The sequence below is a fragment of the Salvelinus sp. IW2-2015 genome, linkage group LG14 (assembly GCF_002910315.2).
Source record: "Salvelinus sp. IW2-2015 linkage group LG14, ASM291031v2, whole genome shotgun sequence".
NCBI classification, from domain to species: Eukaryota; Metazoa; Chordata; class Actinopteri; order Salmoniformes; family Salmonidae; genus Salvelinus; species Salvelinus sp. IW2-2015.
Window position 1 is genome coordinate 34,530,934 of NC_036854.1, and position 7,634 is coordinate 34,538,567.

A 7,634-nucleotide genomic window follows, 5' to 3' on the forward strand; every position below is an offset into this window, starting at 1 on the left:
TTTTTTATCTCTATGACTTCTTTCATAGTACACAAGCGCCGATGTGGGGCTTGGGGCGGGATGTTACCCAGCGTGTGTCGGCTTGGGGGGGATTGTACACAGCCGCTGTTGTCGGCTTGGGGCGGGATGTACACGCCGCTTGCTGTCGGCTGGGGCGGGATTGATAACAGCGCGTGTGTCGCGCTTTGGGGCGGGAGTACACAGCCGTGTGTCGGCTTGGGGCGTCGGACTGCATCTGCGGGGAAGCTGGTCCCATGTTCCCAACTCCAAGGGGCGGCTCCCTGTACCGGCTGGCCACGCGCTCGTCCGTACACAGCCGTGTGGTCGCGCTTGGTGGCGGATGCTACACAGCCGTGCTGTCGGCTTGGGGCGGGATGTACACAGCCGTGCTGTCGGCTTGGGCGGGATGTAACAGCCGTGTGTCGGCTGGGCGGGAGTACACCATCCGTGTGTCGGTCTGGGGCGGGAATGTTTACGCACAGCCGTGGTATAATCCCTAAGAACTCTTCGAAGGTAAAAAGGGCAACATTTGATGACCCAAGTATTCCAGGTTGGGTGAGCAAAAGCTTGTAAGTTCTGTACGTTTCCCCATCGCACCACCTTGTTATGTCATAAAGCAGAAAGCAGAACCCTGCCGCTTTGTTCTTGTGGGGTGTGTTGTGTGTGTGTGTGTGTGTGTGTGTGGTGTGTGTGGTTGTGTGTGTGTGTGTGTGTGTGGTGTGTGTTTGTGTGGTGTGCTGTGTGGTGGTGTGTGTGTTTATCAAAACATGTCTCTCATGTAGAGATGTGGTCAGGGAGGTTCTATGTTCTGTGACCCTAATCTCGATTCGTAGAGCCAGATTACCTGGCAGGTGACAGATGTGTAGTAATCAGACAGGCGGCGAGACGGTACAATAGGTGAGTCATAATTATGAATTAGCAGCATAGACAGATTATGGTTAAGGTGTGAAAATGAATGTATTCTGAGAGCTGACGTCTGAGTCTTGTGTGTCCCAGTCATATATTCACCACCACCGTCTGCTTGAGAACGTCCATTGATATGGCCGGGCCAACAAGTGTCCAGCCTCCTTGGGCTAACACTACAGACACCCACCAAACTCTTCAGGTCAGTGCTGTGTGTGGTGTGTGTGTGTGCGTGTGTGTGGTGTGTGCTGTGGTGTGTGTGTGTCGTGTGTGTCGTGTGGTTGTGTGTGTGTCGTGTGTGTGTGTGTGTGGGTCTGTGTGTGCTGTGTGTTGTTGTGTGTGTGTGTGGTGTGGTGTGGTTTTCGGTGGAGAGATACATGATAAATCTCATCTAAAAATTCTATATAAATCCAACTGATGTTGATAATGATACGATTATGATTCTATTCCTGGAGACACTCTAGGTGAGAGGCTAAGAGGTCCTTCCACGTGACTCAGGCCATCCTCACCCCCAGTCAAGACCATTTCAAGGCCTGGTCAGGGGCTACGCAACTATCTATCGAGGTGGTGGTTGTGTCTGTGTGGTACGACGTATAGTATGTATTCTGATAGCACGCAGCAGAGGGGTATACACAGTCTTTTGTTCAGCTTATCAGTAGTCAGACTCCCGTAGGGTGAAGACCCTAAACACTGACTGATTAGTCAGTTTGGCTCTCCCCTAATTGCTAAAGGTAGTACTTGGGAAGGTAAACTGTAAGGTAACGGTTAGTTAGACTCTCCAGGATGTGCCCTAAGGTACAATCTAGGATCGGGCTCTGTGCTCTCCATAATTCCTCACAGTTAACCATAAGAAGAAAACAGAAAACTGAACATGATGAGTGTCTAGAAGGCGACTCTGAAGCGGATATTTAGTGAGACGGCAGGCTGGGCGAAATGGCCTAATTTTGCGTATCCGCGGAAAACAAGATGCTATTATCACAGGATAACATTTCCCACTTCCTGTTTTTCCTGACGCTGCAAGGCTAGGGAAGGTAAGGCTCTATCCACTCATACCGACCCTGGCCTTTGTTGTGTGTCTGTGTGTTGTGTGTGTGTTGTGTGTTGTGTGTTGGTGTGGTGTGTGTGTGTGTGTGTGTGTGTGTGTGTGTGTTGTGTGTGTGTGTGTGTGTGTGTGTGTGTGTGTGTGTTGGTGTGTGTGTGTGTCTGAAATGCACCCAAACTAAAACAGCGAGAGCTCCAAACTAAAACATGCGCTTTGGTACAATAACTATAGTCTGACTCAGTCTCTACTGTACCTCTGCCTCAGAACAAACCAGCTCTTCCACTCCTTATTTTCTCTCTTCCCTCCCCCTTCCTCCCTTATCATCTCCCCCTCTTCCCGTCCTTCTCCCCTTCTCAGGAACCTTCCCATCATATTAACGTGGTCGAGACCCAGAAACCCGGTGTTGACGGGATTAACATCATCACCTCTGACTTTGTGGAACTGTCTGACTTGCCAACACAGTCATCAACCTCAACAAACCTCCTGCCAACGAACAGGCCTCAAGAAAACCTGACCAACGCCCACCATAGAGCAGAATGAGTAGACTGGATATGAGCGAAAAGAAACCCACTTGGATCTTTTCCCACTGTTCCGTCTAACCCACTCATGGCAGCTGCATCACTGATTCGCATGATCATGACACTCGGGACACATGATTGACACTGCAACATACATCACGTGACTACTTCATCACTTAAAGCTCAATGTCAGATGACTGATCATGGTCAGGAAAAGTCCACAGAGATTCCATATGCGCTTATAAGTATAGCACGAACAAGGGCTGAGACTGCATTAAACACACACACACTACAGATTTAACCACTATTTCAAATGGTGTAGCAGTTTACAGCTGTGTGTTTGACATGCAGTTATTATGATAACACATTCAAGATAGAATCATAGCAATTATCTTGATTTATAACTAGCAATGAAATCTGGCTACAGCACTCACACACAGCCTGTCGTGTGTGTGTGTGTGTGTGTGTCTATGTGTGTGTGTGTGTGTGGTGGGTGTGTGTGTGTGTGTGTGTGTTGTGTGTGTGTGTGTGTGGGTGTGTGGTGGTTTGTGGGTGTGTTGTGTGTGGTGTGTGTGTGTGTGTCTGTGGCAGTCACTGATTATCACACTGACACAGAGAAAAACTCCCAGACTAACTGTACATTTCTGTGGTCCTCCTGGAGGGATGATGGGAGGGAGAGAGAAGGAGAAGAGAGGTGGAGTCCCAGACAAGGGTAGACAGAATGGGGAAAGCGATGAGAGGGACTAAAAAGAAAGAATAAGGGAGACAGGAATATTGTTCAGAATCAAGGAGGAAAGAAAGTATTGTGTGTGAGAGAAAAAGAAGAGAGAGAAATAGAGAGAGAAGATGTATCAGCACAGCTGCTGTCTGCAGGCAGTGAGGATCTCGTTTTATTCTCCCTCATGAGAAAGACGTTTTCATTTACCTCCCTCCCTTTTTCAAATCAAATCAAATTATATTGTCACATGCGCCGAATAACAACAGGTATTTGCCTACAGTGAAATTTACTACAAGCCTCTAACCAACAGTGCAGTTAAAAAAAATACGAGATAGAATAAGAGATAAAAGTAACTAAAGAGCAGCAGTAAAAAATATCAATGTTTACAGGGGGCTGCGGTACAAGATCAATGTGCAGGGGCACCGGTTAGTTGAGGTAGTATGTACATGTAAGTAGAGTTATTAAGTGACTATACAATAGATAACAAACAAATAATAGAGGAAGTGAAGAAATCATGAGTAGCACAATTTACGAACATAGATGATCCCTCCCTTTTTCTCAACTGGTGTGTGTGCTCCTCTCAGGCCAAACCGCATGTTGACGCTCTTGCTCTCAGTAACACACACGCACACACACACAACACACACAACCACCACACACACACACACACACACACAACCACAACACACAACACACACACACACACACACACACACAACACACACACAACACACACACACAACACACACACAACACACAACACACACACACAACACACACACACACACACACAAAAGAACACAACAACAGTAAACACCACAGAGGACACATATATAGAGTAGTACAACACAATACACACAGAACATAATATACGAGTAATACGTACACACACATCACCACACACACACACAGCATATACATACATACATATATATACTATCATATACATGGATACATCACTATACATATACACATCATCATACATCTACATATACATCATACATACATACATACACATATACACATACATCATCTACATACATACTAGATACACACAAATAGTACCCCAGCAGTTACCCAAGGTCTCCAAGAGAAGTTCAGGATCTTCTCGACCCCAAGCCATCAGACAATATCATAGATACAGACATATACACATAAGACACTATAAGATAGATAGATATAATATATAATAGATCAAAGCAGTCAGAATATATACACAATACAACAGATACAGAGAGAACATCACCAAGCACTCTCTCATATAGATATATAACAATAATATATATACATAAAACATATATAACAGAAGAATTAATAGATAAATACACAAATAATATAATAACATAGATATAGGAATAGATAGAATAATTGAAGAAGAAGAAGATATAATATAAGACATAGAATAATAAACACAGACACAGACAAAAGAGAATAATATCACAACACAAACACACACAGAACATACACAACCACATAACAATAATATAGATAACCACACATAACAATAACACTAACATAACAGATAATGACAATATAGACACACACACACTGATCTATGGATATAATTAACCGTTCCACTCAATAATAGATACAAGATAATAGAATATAAGAAAGAGATAAAGCATAATACAATAAATACATATATAGACTAAAAGGTAACTACTAAGACAAACACACATAAACACATAGACTTTCATAATAGACATAACACGAGATATAGAAATAAAACCAAATACAATACAACATCAATAATATAGACCAAGAAATAGATATATATAACACATAAACTAACACATAGACTATTGTCTGAAATAACATAACTATTACATGAACACAAATAACCCGCTGATTCCGAGACAAGATCACCATAGTACACAAGAACATATAGATTAGATAGAGAGTACACACACACATACACACATAGACACCAACAACATATATATATTTTTCCAAAAAAACAGGGAATCACATTAGAAGAAGATTATAAGAACACATAATAAGAATAGACTAGATCACATAATCACAAAATGACACATACATACATACATAGAACACAGACACAGAAGATCATGATAGATATATATCATCTACAGAGAATACATATATAGAAGATATACATCATACACAGATAGAAAAAACACAACATGAGAGAAAAACATCAAAACACTGGCCAATCTTGTAACCTACCAAAATGGACAATTAATTTATTAGCAAACATATTTAAATAATAACAACTATATATAGTTATATAATATACATAATATAGACAACATATATATATCACACATAAATACAAGAACATATAATTAGAATAGATATAATACAATATATAGAACAATAAGAAGAAGACATATAAAAATATATAAGAGACATAGACACATAATAAGATACAGATCATATATATAATATCATAGAAATAAGAATATAACATACATAGAGACATACATAACATAGAAGCAATAAGACGGATCAGACATATAACCTATACAAAGAATACACACAGCACCACACACATTAACATAAATAATAATAATATACAAAGCATAGATAGACACACATACTCAAATTAAGAATAAAATAATTGATATACTAGAGGTGCGAACATATAAACGAAGCAAAACAGACAATTAACAACCTCCATAGACACAACTAACAAAGATAGAATGGCCTCACTGAGAACTCCAGTGACTGTCCAATTGTGGCACCCGTCATTAGGATGCCACACTATACCCAACAGATACATATTAGATACATATATACTACATAATACAAGAGACATGACACAAAACACAACATAGATAAGATAAGATATATATAGATAATGAGATATACATAGAGCACAACCAGGCTCAGCACGACAAGAATAGCCAACATAACTCACAGACAGGAACCGACTAGAATAAACATAACGACAGATACAGAACAAATAAAATAATAAGGAGATACTAGTACACTACAGATATAGACACAACAACATACACCATATACACAACACACTACTGGAACACACACACACACACAATACAAAACATGATTTAGTACGGAAGAAAGAATGACATAATACAAAATGAAATATAACCATGAACAGACACACGCACACAACATAAGAAATAACAACCAACATAGACAGACAGACACGATCTACAAACCATAGAGTGATGATAGTAACACACATATACATACATAAACAAAATAATAAAAGAGACATACATACTAAAGAATGAATACCGCTCCTCTGGCAAGATCCCGAGAACAAAGACATAGACATACAAACTAGCCAAAGATATACACACACACAATAGACATAGTAACACACAAATAATAATAAGAGAATAATGGATACATACATGATATATTACATATATACAGACAAAAGGCCCACTAGTTCAGATAGAAGGGAATCTTAACAGACATACCAGAGACACACACAATGACATATACATACATATACAGACATATACACATAATATCGGACACACATTATCATACATAGACAACACACAATATACACAGATATAATACATCCCCTGTGCCACCCCAAACGTAGAGATACCCATACACACACACATATACGAATATACAAGACATCAGATATGAGAGACACACACAATATACATGAGACAACAATAAGACACACAGAGCACACATACACATACAACACACATACAAACCACATATTAGAGAAACATACGCACACATAGATACAGACACTGCAGACAGACACACACAAACCTATAGACCCACAACCACACATAGACATACACAACATACAACATACAACACATACATACATGAGACAAAAAAAAACCACAACACACCCATACACACGACACCAGCCGTCACACACTCAACATCTAAACCACTAGCATATTATAAACCTAACACAAGAACAACTCCATACACAACGATAATATACTAGATATAGATATACAGAGAGATATAGAGAAACTAATGACACATATACACATATACCAAGCACAGAAAGATAGTATAGATAGATACAGACACTGATATGGAGATATGAGACATTAGACACTAGACATCAGCAGTACGACGAATACATATCATACACACATAGTATATGATAGAGATTAGAGGTCCAGGGCTCTGTGCAGGCAGTCCAGTTAGTATCACACAGATACATACAGACTCACAATTTATCTGAATGGACCTCACTTTGTAGCACCGGGCAATTGTTATAGCTACAGAAGACACATATAGACAATAAATAGATTGCCACAGATAGAGCACAGAATACAGATATAGATGATAATAGTAATAGAACATAGAGACATATATATCACACATTCACACTAGAAACATAAGACACATAGCAACAGAAACCATAGAAACACCACACCATTATTCCTACACATACCACCCACATTATAACATAGATACATATGTACAATTGGGGCAGAGACACTTCCCCTGGCATACCGAACACACAGAT